Below are 14,134 nucleotides of genomic sequence, written 5' to 3'. Positions count from 1 at the left end.
CTTGCCAAGCATCCTCCAGCAACAGAAACACTTAATGTGGAGAGACAGGGGAGCATCTGCTCCTTCTGCCCAGCACGAGCTGAGACAGGGGAAGGTGGCAGCTCCAACTGGCAGACAGAGCAGGAAGCTGCTCCCCTGCAGTTAAATGGAGTTGTGGGGCGGATATCTGGGCTGCCCCACTCCCTCTCCATCCCTCATGGAGCACCTGGGACCAGCTGAAGCCATCTAGCTATAAGCGCCACCCTTTCCCCACCAAATGCCATGCAGAGATTTGCTCTGCCTTTCGTATCACATTGAAGTGACAGCCGGCTTTATGTCGCTTTGGTTAATAAACGGCGGATATTGTGTCCCTCTCAGGCTGCTCTCTTTCAAGAGAAGATTTTCTGTTTCCTGTCCTGCTTTCTTATACGATACAATACAGCAGCTTTGGGATTGGGATTACATCTGCACTTGATCCGAAATAAATTAGCACTCCAGGCATCCATTTGGACATAATAAGCTTTTCTTCCAAGGAAGGTGATACAACTGGGATTGGGGGGCTGGACAAGACGGCAGCTGGGAGCCCCAGATTAGCCAGAAAGGACTTTGCTGCAAACAGAAGGCGACAAAGCAAATCTCCCTTGCTGCATCCAGGGGGCTGCAGAAAACCTGGAAAGCAGCACCATTGCATTCAAGCTGCCCATTCTGAGGGTGGCTTTGAAAGGGATTTATACAAAACCATAGAGAGGGCTAGTCACTGGCTACTCGCCATGATGGCTATGTGCTGTCAGAGGCAGCGGGCCTTTCTGAATACCAGCTGCTGGGAGCCATAAATGGGAAGAGTGCTCTTGTGCTCATGTCCTGCTTGCAGGCTTCCCAGAGGCATCTGGCTGGCCACTGTGAGAACAGGATCCTGGCCTAGATGGGCCTCTGTTCTGATCCAGCAGGACTTTTCTCAGCTCTGAGCATCTCCTGAGCTCAGTGTCAGAGGTTCTGCCTTGCAAGTAGAAAGTCACAGATTCAATCTGTAGCAGCTCCAAGTAGGCTTGAGAGAGCATACCCTCCAATATTTCTCTGGTTAAAATAGGGACATCCTATTCAATAATGATGATGATGATGATGATTGCTATGTATACCCTGCCCATCTGACCGGGTTGCACCAGTCACTCTGGGCAGCTTCCAATATATATATAAACATAAAAAACATTAAACACTAAAACACTTCCCTATACAGGGCTGTCTTCAGATGACTCAGGGGTCGGATAACTCCATACCCTCCAACATTTCTCCAATGAAAGTAGGAACATCCTAACAAACCTTCCAACATTTCCCTGAAGAAAAGTGGGACATCCTAAGGAAAAGTGGGACATTCCAGGATCAAATCTGGAACTGGGATGGCTTCTGTAAATCCGGAACTGTCCCTGGAAAATAGGGACCCTTGGAGGATCTGAAAGAGATTCCTTTCTGAAATCCTGGAGAGCTGCTGCGAGTCATTGTACACAATATTGAACTAAGTGGGCCAATGGTCTGACTTGGTATAAGACTCGCCATAGCTCAATAGACAAACTGAATGCCTGATCCACTGCTGAGATTTATCAATAAGGGAGTCACCTCTGCTCCATGACCTGGCAAGGGTCAGCTACTATTCTGTACGGCATGCTATATAAGGGCAGACTGCAAGAACTCTAGAATGATTAATTGAAAAACCCGTCCTTGCCTCTATGCTATATTAGGAGACCTTTCATATCCCATTTTGTTCAGCTCAGTTGCTACAGTTCCTTTGTGCTGGAATCCAGATGCGCATTGCCTGTCGTGGTTCATGCGCTGATCCTCTGCTCACGGGATGGAGCAACTCAGTGGCACCTGTGTGCAAATTCTGGGGTTGCTGCCACTGCAGCACCCGACTCCTTCTGGGTGACAGCTGCGCACACCCACCCACACCTCCATGCAAGTTCTTTGCAGTCATTAAAGAGCCTAATCACTAACTTGGAGCAGTTGATTAATGCATAATCTTAATCATGATTACACAGTGTAATTGGCGTTAATTTGGAGAGTCAGTTAATTATGAAAATAATTGTCGCAGCTTCTCTGTTTTAATAAAATGGAAGAACTGTGCCTGAGTTATAAATTAAACAAGGGATGTAGCCACTCCAAGGTTTCGGGAAATCTCCTTCCAGGTTCTTGTTGTATCTGAGGAAGGCACATTTTTGAAAGAGCACCAGCACCTAAGAAACTTAGCAGGAGCAGGAGACAAGCCCTTGATAACACACACACACACACACACACACACACACACATTTGTGTGGCCATTTGCACTTTCTGGAGCTGACATCATGATGGGCCAGAAAGTGAGAGACTACAGACCTGACCTCTGTGGCATATACCACACGGTGCTGTTCTGCAATTCCCATCCATTCCACTCAGGTTTTATTTTGTAGGATTGTGCTCTGAGATCATATGTAGGAACATTGTTGGTCTTTCCCCAAGCTGGCAAGGCTCATTTGACAGTAAAAAGAAACTGAGCCTTTCGTGTCATTGCCCAATCCTGTGGAACTCTCTGCCAGTGGATTCAGTGGGTGCCTTCTGTGCCAACTTTTAAATGCCTGCTGAAAGCTTTTCTACTCAGTCAGGCCTATGCAGGCAGTTAAGGGTGTAGGCATTAAGGATACATCTTTCCACAATGGTCAAATGATGTCAGTTTTTAACTTTTTGGTATATTGTTTTACTGTATGGTTTTATTGCTGTAAATCAACAGAGATTGGGCAGGTGGGATGGTAGCAGGGGTGTCCCACTTTGCCCTCCCAAAATGTTGACAGGTATGTAAAATGTGATGACTGTTTCAAGTGTGATGTTAATTATCAATAAGGATTGGGGTGGGGTATTATAAAACAAAGAACTTTATTTAAACAAGCTTTCTGTAACTCCTAACTCTCTCTGACCCTCCTGCTCTCGCTCTCTCTACTTTGTGTGCTGTATCACTTCCTGGTAGCTTTCCTCTTAACCTGTGCCTTTCTTCTGTGTCACTAAGTTTTTCTCTCCTTGACTGCTGTTCTGACCTTCCTACTTAGTTCCACATTCATTGATACAATGGCCAGCACTTTGAATTGCATTTGGAAGCAGACTGGAATAGAAGAGAAGTAATGTCACCACCCTCAGCTCTAGATATATGTCTGACAGCTCCCAATGTTCTTTGAAGGCAGCCAGAGATCAGCGGAACCCAGTTTTCCTTTGTTACAGGAAGACTTGCTTGACAAAGGCCAGATCTATGTCCTACTGCAGGGATGGTGAGCCACTGGTCCTGGTCCCATTCCAGTGTATAAACCCCCTTCTGGCGCATCAGTGCCTCAGCCAAGGGCCTTGCCCCCTCTGAAGTCCTCCCCCCGGGACTGGAAAGGTGACAAACTGAAGGAAAGTGGCTCTCTCAGGCCTATATTCTTTTTGCTGCTTAGTCTTCTGAGCTACCTGCTGAATTTTTCCAGCCAGGGAGCTGCTAAGAGTTTCCTCCCAGTGAGGAAGGTGGCTCCATCAGAATACCTGGAAACAGAGGTCCCTGAAGGCTTTCCACATGACTCATCTTGGAAAAGTGAATGTTGCAGAACAGCCAAGATATGCCAGAATAAGATTCTGAGTAGCTAGATCCCTGTTGAAAAGACCCAAAAACTTCACCAAGGAGCTCATGGAAAATTGGAGAGAGTTAGCTCTATGGGTGATGGCATCTGCCCAGATAAACTGTGGGGGTCTACAAAATAAGTGGAGGCTCCTCCTGTTGTTGCTGCTGTCAAAACCTCCCCACCCACAAAAGCCGTAAAATAAAAATAAAAAAAGATGTTGGGAAAGGTCCCAAGAACAAACTACATTCCTGACAGTAACAACCACATTACGATCAGCAGCGGCAGCAGCTTGCAAAGTAGTGAAAGCTGGCAGACAACTCAACGTGCATTGTGTTAATATTTTAAAGTCAAGATTCCCTTTGGTTCATGTTGTGTGAAAAGATCTTCACACATACAAGGAGAGGGAGGGAGAGAGGGAGGAGGCATTGGAAGGAACTCTGTTCTTGCAAGTTCACAGCAAAGGCAAACATCACAGCATTCACCTTGATTTACTGCTAAAGGCCACCAAAGTGCCCTTAATATTTTATATATATAAAAGGGAGAAATATTGCTGGGAAGATGCTTTGAGTGTCATGCAGAGCCACAGGGAACGCCTGCACTGCCATCTTCTAACCCCCTTGCTGCTTTCTCTCTCCCTCCCTCTTCCCCAGCTTCATTCACCAAGTGTTCAGTCACACCTACCTTCCTACAGAGCTGCCCACCCCCACACAACAAACAGAGGCTGGGCGTTTGCACGCCATGTGAACCATGCACATCCTTCAAAGCTTCAGCGACAAATTGGCCATGGAAACAATGGGGAAAGTTGCTTTGAAAGAGAAATCTAATATGACCGAGCAGATCTGCCGTCTCTTTCAGCATCCCCACAGAGGAAACACAATGGCCTTCATCAACTGGAACATTCATACTGGATGTCCCTCCAAAGGGCACTTTTGTCCCTCTCAGTGGCAGTGTGGGTCAAACTGACCTAAGCCAGAGCCCCCACAAAAGCTGTCATTCCTGCCTTACAGCTTCCCTGACTCAGAATCAGCAGCCAGAGCAGAGCAGAAAAGACAGCCTACACTGAGCTCTTCCTTCCCTCTGCAGGCACTTTTGCCTCAGGGTTTTCATTGCGGGTCATATTGCCCCATGTTTCTATGAGGGAATATGTGGCAGTGCCCAAGGTAAGAAGAGCCAGGTTAAGGGGACAGGACCAGCTCCACAGTGGAGATACATTAAAAACCACTGGGTATGGGAAGGACCCAAAGAGTCCTAGTACTGCCTCAAGGCACCAATTCATAAGAACGGAACTTGAGTGAATAGACAGGGAAGTGGAGGAGAGGAGGGTATCATGGAAACATAGAATTGTAGAGTTGGAAAGGATCCCAAGGGTCATCTAGTCCAACCCCCTGCAATACAGGAATCACAATTAAAGAATCCCTGAAAATTGCCATCCAACCTCTGCTTTAAACCCTCCATTGAAGGAGACTCCACCACCTTCTGAGGGTGCCTATTCCATTGCCGAACAGCTCTCACCCCCAGCAAGTTCTTCTTAATATTTAGTCAGAATCTCCTTTCTAAGAATTTGAATCCATTGGTTCAAGTCATCCCCTCTGGAGCAGCAGAAAACAAGCAAGCTTGCCCCATCTTCCATGTGACAGCCCTTCAGATATTTGAAGCTCCAGTCTTCTCTTCTCCAGGCTAAACATACCCAACTCTCTCAACTATTCCTCATAAGGCTTGGTTTCCAGGCCCTTGGTCATCTTGGTCACCCTCCTCTGCACGTGTTCAAGTGTACCTGTATCCATCTGAAACTGTAGTCCACAGAGCTGGACACAGGACTCCATGTGGGGTCTGACCAAGGCAGGTTAGAGCAGTACTATTACTTCCTTTAATCTGGACACTATACTTCTATCTTCCACACATTGATGACACTTCAGCCTAAATTCCCATGAGACTTCTCCAAGCAATTTCATAGATGTTAAATAGTCAATGAGTGAAGTCCCTCAGCACTACCTTCTGTGACCAATCACCCAGTAAGAACCAAAGCCACTGTAACACCATGCCTACTAAGCTCAGCCGGGATATCTGGTCCAGAAGGATGCCATGGTCAATGGCATCAAAAGTCCCTGAGAGATCCAGGGAAACTAAATGGTTGCACTCTCCTCCTTACACCCATTCCCTGGTGCAACTTGTCCTCCAGGATACAATTTGGGCTTGATGCCAGGCTGGAACAGATCCTAATCATGTATTATCCAGTACTGCATGGAAATCTTCTGGTCATCACTTGCTCTAACACATTGTCCCAAAGTTGAGTATTGGAGAATGGGCAGTTTTCTCACACCAGAGGATCTAAATTTGGATTCTTTAACATGAGACTGATAACTGACTCATTTAGGACAGTAGGAATTACTTTTCAAAGAAGCATTAAACACTTCTGAGGTGCAACACAGCCAACCCCACTCTGACAGATTTCAACAGCCAAGAAGAAAGATCAAGGAGAGAAGTAGGTGGTAGAGTCTTGGCCCTCCAAGATAGGTCAATGTGGGGAAGTTCCCTGAAGGTGGGAGGGTTTAAAACTATGGCTCCACAACAATAGAACACATTTGCCACACAGCAAAATGTACACCTGGAAATGTCCACTCACAGGGTCCTTATATCCCAGACATTCTTTTCAAAAGGCAGCATTTCCTAGGTTAAAGACCACATTGCCTACTCATGGGACGTGATCCTGCTGGCATGCTCCACAATGAGAAAAACTTGTAAAATGGGTAGTTGATCCAAATTCTGCCCGCAACATACACAATTCCCAAATTAAGCTTTCATATCTGTGATTATGCAGAAGACATCAAAAGAAGGATCAAACATAGCAACCAGCCCTTTCTTTTCTGTCCTGAAGATTGCATAAAACCTCTGGCATCTCTGTTCCTCAGAGCATTTGATATTGTGGTTGTTGTTGATGATGTTGATCTTCTTTCTGGCCACTGGATGAAAACTCATGGCAACACTGCCCAAGTATAGCAATATAATCACATACAAACACACCATCAACTGGCTGTATGGAAGAAACATTTCTTTTGAAAATCGCCCCTTGTACAGATTGATTGTAAACAAGGTGGCTAAATTTAGCGCACTCTGCCAAAGACCAAGCTACAAAAAGCAGCTCAACAGCAGAAATGCTACCCTGGCCAGCTCCTTTCATACAAACCTTGGCTCAGCAGATGCCAAAAGCAGAGAAAGAACTGGTTTTCGCAAAACTCAGCTGTCCCAGGCATGAGTCACCCTGCACAGGATCAGATGAATGGGAACCAGCTCTTCCTGCTGTTCATTGGTTACTTGGCACAGAGCTGGCATGGCATTAATAGCTGAGCAGTAACCAGAATTCAAATCCCCACCCCGGCTACGGAATCTCAATGTGGCCCTCGCACCTGCCATTCTTCTCCTCTCCCTCCCCAGTATCATCCCTTCTTCTGCAATGTGTGTCCTACCTCACAGGGCTGCTCTAAGAACTGGAGATATAAAGTTATTGGAAGTGCCGTAGGAAAACCAGGTATTATTATTCGGTTGGAAAATGCTTTATGACTTTAGTTTATTTCCATTGCTCCCATTTTGCAGATGTGGAATGGCAAGGCCTTGCTCAGGGCCACATGAATAGAGCTAGCAAGTAGAGAAAGACCACAAAGATGAGGTTACCCTGCCCTTAAACAGAATAATCAGTGCCACAATGCAAGCATCACAACTGACTTGGGGAAGGGCCAAACAATCACTTGATTTATTGTGGCCTGAGGTTCTGAAGGCAACAGCTTTCATCTTTGTCAAAGAAGGCACAAGAGGCAGCAGGGATATAACACATCTGGCTGGAGATGGAAAGGAGAAATAAGTCAAGTTAATGAGGCGAAGTCTAAAGAAAACAAGGAGGCTTCTACCCGCCAACCCCCTAAGAGCTAGATGAATGAGCACAATCTATGTCCAAAACATTCACTGGAGAATGTTGTGTAGATCCTAACAAATGGCCGGGATACTGAATATTAATATATAAACAAGTAAACTGGTCATTTGGAACAGTGATGCTGTTGATCTTTGTTTTGCTTTGTGACATGTCCATCCTGTTCTTCCTCCAAAGAGCTTGGAGCGGTTTATGTTGACCCAGTTCTCAGCTTCCAGGACCATAACCATGTAGCACCATGGATGAATGGCCACCTGTCAAGAATCATTTACACAGGGTGGACTAGATGAGGCTTGCAGTCCCTTCCAACTCCACAATTCTATGATCATCAGGTCATTTTCTGGGTCGAGTGACCCTGAGATTGGTAGCCAATAAATACTCTCAAACTGTGGGGGGTGGGGAGGGTCCTACCACCACAAGGGGCTGACTTTTGCCTTCTGCCTTCTAAATGCATGTGGCATAATAATATGCCCACTGGTGCTACAGTCTACTTTCCACCAGACAGGAGAGAGGGAAGAAGTCAATTTACAGCCTCCAAAGCAGGACCCATAATCTCAGCTGAATCAGAGGCAGCTGGAAGAGCAAGTAGCCAGCAGATCAAATAACATCCTCAATGAAGACATCAAGTGGTGAGAGGCAGGCATGGCCCTGGAGAGATTCCAAAGAATCTGCATTTGCTGCTGCGCTGAACAAGGTCCAAGGAGCATTTATTTCCTCACCAAGTAAGTTCATTTTAGTGAGAGGCATCATGAGGGGTGGGGGTGGGGAGCTTGACAAATTCACATGATGTACCTCCTGGCGAGGCACCCAGAGGGTAAGTCACGAGGCTGTTATCTAGGGTGGGAAAACCCGGGACAGAATGCTTGCTCATTAGCAAACATAAAATTAATAAGCTTATTTGATGAATAATTAAGTCAAGAGCAGCTCTACCTCTCCATCCCAGCCAGAGGGCTGAATCCTCCCCAATCTTTTGTCTTCCTCCTCCAAGGAATTGTCATATCATGAAAAAGACTGGTTATTTGTCAAAATATGTAAAGGGCTATGGAGGGGCGGGGGAGAGGAGCCCACTCATCAAATATTAACTGTACGCTCCATTCTATTATGCCTGCCTCCTTGTATTTTAAATATCAATTGGCAGGCAGGTTAAGCACTTATTCACATCCTCTGTTGGATTTCAAAAGCGGGCTAATTGCTCCCTGGAGTGCCTCAATCAGTAAATGAGAGAAGGCACTGATTAGAACCAGCTCCCCTCTGGAAGGAATTGACCCCCAAAACTGTGGCAAACACTTTGGAAAGTTTTACGGGGTGGGGGTGGGGAGTAGATAGTCCCTACACCATTGTTCCACCCCTATCTATAGCTTCACATCTCAAGCTGATTCCCAGTGTTAAGAAGGGATCATAATTGCATTTACAAACATTCACTTGCTATCAATAGCATTAACCATAAACAGGACCTGAAAGTGTGTCTATGTGGTGTTGGAAGTGGGATCCACACCTGCTATTTCACAGTGAGCAGATCAGGCTTGGATTTGACTCTGATCTGTGTTACATACTTAAACGTCCCAAGACATATTTCAGTACAACCCAAACTCACCCACTTTGGGGGGGGGGGGCAAACCATGAATGGGGAGTTCCATCAAGAACACAAAACCACCACCATTCTTGGCCTGAATGAAGCCTGCAGGCCAGTGGATGAGGATTTATGGCACACATACGTATAACTGCGCATCCTAAAGTTTAGTTGGGATAATGCAGAGGTCCAAGCAGTGGAGAGATCCTTCCTCATCCTGGTGCCCTCTTGATGTTTCAGACTCCAACTCTCATCAACTCCAGCCAGCAACCAAGTTGGGGAAGGCTGGTGTAGGTTGTGGCAAACACACTGGAGTTCATAGAGATGCAATTATGTAAGCAGGGGGAGCTATATTCCAGAGCCAGGTGACATAGTGAAGAGATGTAAGTACTGTGGACACCTGCCATCATATACAGTTTCCTGTGCCCAGAAACCTAGTGTGGCAAGGAGAAGAGCTTCAGCCTAGTCCAGGTGTGGGGAACCTTTGACCCTCCAGATGTTGGTAAACTTTAACTCCCACCATCACCCCTGGCCATTGATCACATGCTTGTGGGAACTGATTGGAGTTGTAGTTCAACAACATCTGGAAGGCCAAAGCTTCCATACACTCCTGGCCTAGCCAAACCTTTTCTCTCGGAAACTAAACATTATTTTAAAAAACAATTTCAGGCAAAGGAAAAGTTTTGCTGGTCAGTTGTGGCAGAGCATGTAAATATCTGCTGTTGTGTAGCTGCATAGTTTGGTGGGAATGACCATCACATGCAATGTTAGCTGTGAAACGTGTAGGAGCTAGACAAAGCCTGAAGCAGCCAGGGCCTCATGCCTTGCCTGAAGGAGGTATTCCCAGGAAAAGGCACTTTCCTGAGCAGTGGCAGAGCCCAGAACAAGACTCAATTCTCTTTGGAAATGTGGCAAATGCCTACAGACATTTGCAAGTCCCTGTGTCAGGCTTCCAGAATAGCCTTGCCAACTGGGCTGTAAATCAGGAACAGGCACATGACTTGAAGGCAAAGAACTTTATTGCTTCACAACCAGAGAAACCCGGCACCGACGCTATCAGGGTATGAAAGTTGTAGAATCTAGAAACCCCTCCCCTCCTTCCCTTATTTAAGCATTTCCATCTGTACATTCTTCCAGCATGGTTCAGCTTTTCTTATCTGCTTTTTTCCCATTTTTCAGCTCCACTTTCTCGCACTGAGAAAGGTAAGGGGGAGGGAGAAGTGCCCGCAAGAGGACTGTCCTGCAAGAGGACTGTGCCTTTCCCCTTTGCTCCCACTCTCTGGCGCCAAGACTTCCCTGATGGCTCCCTCTGTGGATTGCTCTTCCCTGTCCCACCAGTCTGAGTCAGGCTCAAAATCTCCCTCCTTCCTAGTGTCACTCCCTGGTGCTTCCTGGGCAACTGGCAGCCACACCACTCCTCCTTGTCTAGCCAGTCCCTGACACCCTGGCAGCATGAGGTGCATGTTGGGCCTGAAAGCTTCTCTTGAATCTAAACAGTGCCCAGCCCTTTTCAGCACTGACTCCTTCTACTTCTCTTCGTGCCAGTTTCGCAGACAAATTGTCAGCCCAAATGCCACTTATGCAAATTGCTCATTATTGTTGCATTTGCAGCAGCAAATTTGCAAGAAACAAGATCCTCTGAGGCTCTTGCTTAGAATAATAAAAAAGTTAACAAACCCAAACCCAAACTAGCCTCTGCTAAAGAGGAGGCATTCAGAGGCTTTTAACCACAGCACCTACTTCCTTCCAATATAAATCACCAAGTTGTTTCACTTTGGCAAACAGTCCCTTTTGATAACACCACTTGCTTCCCTGCTAACACATCCAGGCAGCCTCTGAAACAGTCAACTTCCCTGCCTCCTATCACAATAATACTAAAAGGAACACATGAAAAAGTGGGTGCAGGATCCTCCCCTCCCCTCCCCTAAATGTCACAGGAAGCAAGAGAAATTGGGGGAGAGAGAGTGATTTATACAAGGCACAAAAGGAACCCTAGGCATTAAACTGCTCGGGGCATCAGACCTCCTGCCTTGGAAATGTGCCACTTTAGACTGCTAATGGTGAAGGAGCAGGAAAAAAATGGCCAGAACTGAAATATTTAACCACCATCCCACAAAGAGCCCTCAAATTGATCTACGCCCCCCAGTTTTCAGAGAAGTTCAAAGGAGCCAAAGGGGAGGGGGATTTCTACAGGGAAAATAAAATAGGCGCAGCAAACAGCAGCAAGTTAGAGGTCAAAGTTAAAGCAAATGTGGGTCCCCTGGAAATGCCTGCTTTCCCATCTTTGCCCTGTTATTCGTTTATTGCATTATTTGTCTCCTCTTAAGTGTGCCTTATGAAAACATAGACAAAGATCACAGAAAGCTTTCAATGAGGTTTCTCCCCTTTCGTCTCAAACCTATTCCGTTTTTATTCAAGGACCAGACAAGAATGACAAATTTCCTTCACAATTACTATGGAATGTGAAAAACAAGAGTGTTGCCATCATAATGCCAGATGTGCTGATACTTCCGTAACAGAAAGCTACCATTTGATACACATCTCTCCCAAGGTTCCTGAAGTGCAAGATTACAAAGTACTTTGCAAGGTTCCTTATAAGAGAATGACCAGAAGGGAGCCAGGCAAGATACATGCATAACAATAAAGCCATACAGGTGAGCTTGCCCCTTCACTCACAGAATCATAGAATTGGAGAGTTGGAAGGGAGCCCAAGGAGCAAGCCTCCTGCAATGCTCACTAGATCTGTCCTCAGGTCAAGCAAAGAGCAATCAAGGAGGACAATTTATAATGGTAACCAGGAACATAACTCGGAGAAAGGCCAAGCCATACCTGCTGCTGAATATGGCAGCACAGTTGTAAGTCATGGGGGCAAACTGAGCACACCAGTGCTGGAGCTGAGTGTATTGCCCTCTTCCGGCTATAAGAGGGGCCAGAGAGTCTATGAGCTTCAGGGGCTAAAAAGAGATTGGTTTGCCAGGCAAGTTCATTAAGTGTGACAAGGGGAGAGCAATCTGCTCAACCCCACATGCCAGTTGTGCTCAGCTCCCTTAAACATGCCAGACTAAGTCTCTTACTCTGGTAAGAAAGGAGTCACACTGCTGTCCCTTTAAATATACAGTGATAGCTCCCCAACCTTGCCACTTCAGTTTGACCTGGCTTAATATGATGGGACACAGTAGCACATCAAAAGCGTTGGGCAAGGACTGAAGGGAGGAAACAGCAGGAAAGTCTCTAAGGCAGGAGAGCGGGAGGGGGCAGGGGTTACTTTGTGCTAGAAGTGCTGTCCATGGTCCTGAAAAGAACCTGGCCAGGATGGGTTTGAAATGCAGGGAGTCTACAGCAGAGTCAAGATTCTTCTTGTCAGATTCTGTTCTACTCCATGCTCCCCCAAGCTTCAGTACTGTTAAATGGCAAATTGGGTCCTCCATTAAAAGAGGGCACTTGTTGCGGTCCAACTGGCAACCCGACCCAGTGTTGTGGGGGTAATTGGAAATCATGGCCACAACCCTTGATAGGTCAGTCCCGTGTTGCTGGGATGAAATCTGACAATGGGACATCATAAAATACAGCAACACAGGACCTATTTAAGCCCATGCGAGGCTGCTGAGATTCCTCTTTGGGGCATTTCACATTGGAACACCCACCCACCTCACCCTAGATTTAGGGCTTGCGCTTGACCTTGCTATGCCATCGTGTGTCGTCTGTTGTTGGAACAGGGGCATGGCAGGAATTTTCCCCACTTGGCTGATTGGCTGGTGCCATTTGGGTTTCACCTGCCGCATAGCAATTAGTCATAACTTGTAAATTCAGGTGATAGGCATGGCACGTGATGCGGCCACAAGTATGCAAATGCATACAACTTGGTTGTAATCAATAAAGTTGTGGCCTAAATTCTGCCAAAAACCAAACCAAATATCTGTCTCTTGTGTGAATTTATTTGGGGAGGGTTAAAGGTCTAAACACGCAAATGGAATTCAGTGTAAACAAGTATAACTTGATGCATGTTCGGGGGCAGGGGGTGAGAATCTTATGCCTGTGGGGTGGTGAATGAGCAGGAACAAGACCTTGGGGTCCTAGGACATAGCTTGATGTAGATTTGACCCAGTGTCAAGCAGCCATGAAAAGGGCAAACTCCACACTAGGGATTATTAGGAAAGCATTTGGGGAAATTGCCAATACCATAATGCCATTTTAAAAATCTACAATGTGAGCCCATTTGGAATACTGTGTATTGTTCAGGTCAGCTCACCTCAAAAAGGATATTCTAGAGTTGGAAAAGGTTCAGAAAAGACCAACATTATCAAGGGACTAGAGCAACTGCTGTATGGGGAAAAGTTGTGTCATTTGGGGCTTTTCAGTTTAGAGAAAAGACCAGAAAGAGGTGGCATGGAGAAAATGGACAAAGAAAAGCTTTTTCTCCCTCTCTCCTAACTCTAGAACTTGTGGACATCCAAAAAAGGTGATTGTTCATTCTGGACAGATAAAAGAAAGGGGTTGATGGAGACACGTGGCTCCCCTCCTTAATATACAGGGTTAAGTCCAACACTCACAGCAGGACAGGAGACATCCAGAGTCATAAGAATATAAGAAGGGCCTGACTGCTGTATCAGGAAAATGACCCCCCTAATCCAGCATCCTGTTCTCACAATGGCCAACCAGATGCCTGTAGGATTTGAGCACAAGAGCCCTCTCCCCTCTTGTAGTTTCCAGCAAGTGGTATTGAGAAGCTGCCTTCAGCTATAGGGGCAGAGCAGAACCATCATGGCTAGTTGCCATTGAAAGCCCTCTCCTCCATGAATGTGTCTAATCCTCTTTTAAAGCCATCTAGGTGGATGGCAATCACCGCCTCCTGTAGCAGCTGCTTCCACTGACATGTAGGAGGCAGGGACCTGCCACTGCGTCCTGGAAGGACAGGTAGGGACAGCTCTCCACCCAACCCAGCAAATCTGCAATGTATTTGGATTTCCAATTGCCACCAGGAAATTAAACATACAAACCCTTCCACTGGAGAGGCAGTCTGTGTTCAGTGAGTGATGAATTCACTGTGCCTCT

General features: G+C 46.3%; 1 protein-coding gene across 2 annotated transcripts in view; it reads right to left on the bottom strand.

Annotated features, from left to right (window-relative positions):
* Positions 1-14,134, bottom strand: part of GRIK3 (glutamate ionotropic receptor kainate type subunit 3) — a 197,290-nt gene that overhangs the window by 81,214 nt on the left and 101,942 nt on the right. The window lies entirely within an intron of this gene.

This window comes from Lacerta agilis, chromosome 8 (assembly GCF_009819535.1).
Source record: "Lacerta agilis isolate rLacAgi1 chromosome 8, rLacAgi1.pri, whole genome shotgun sequence".
Classification (NCBI taxonomy): Eukaryota; Metazoa; Chordata; class Lepidosauria; order Squamata; family Lacertidae; genus Lacerta; species Lacerta agilis.
This window is presented reverse-complemented; position numbering and strand designations above follow the sequence as displayed.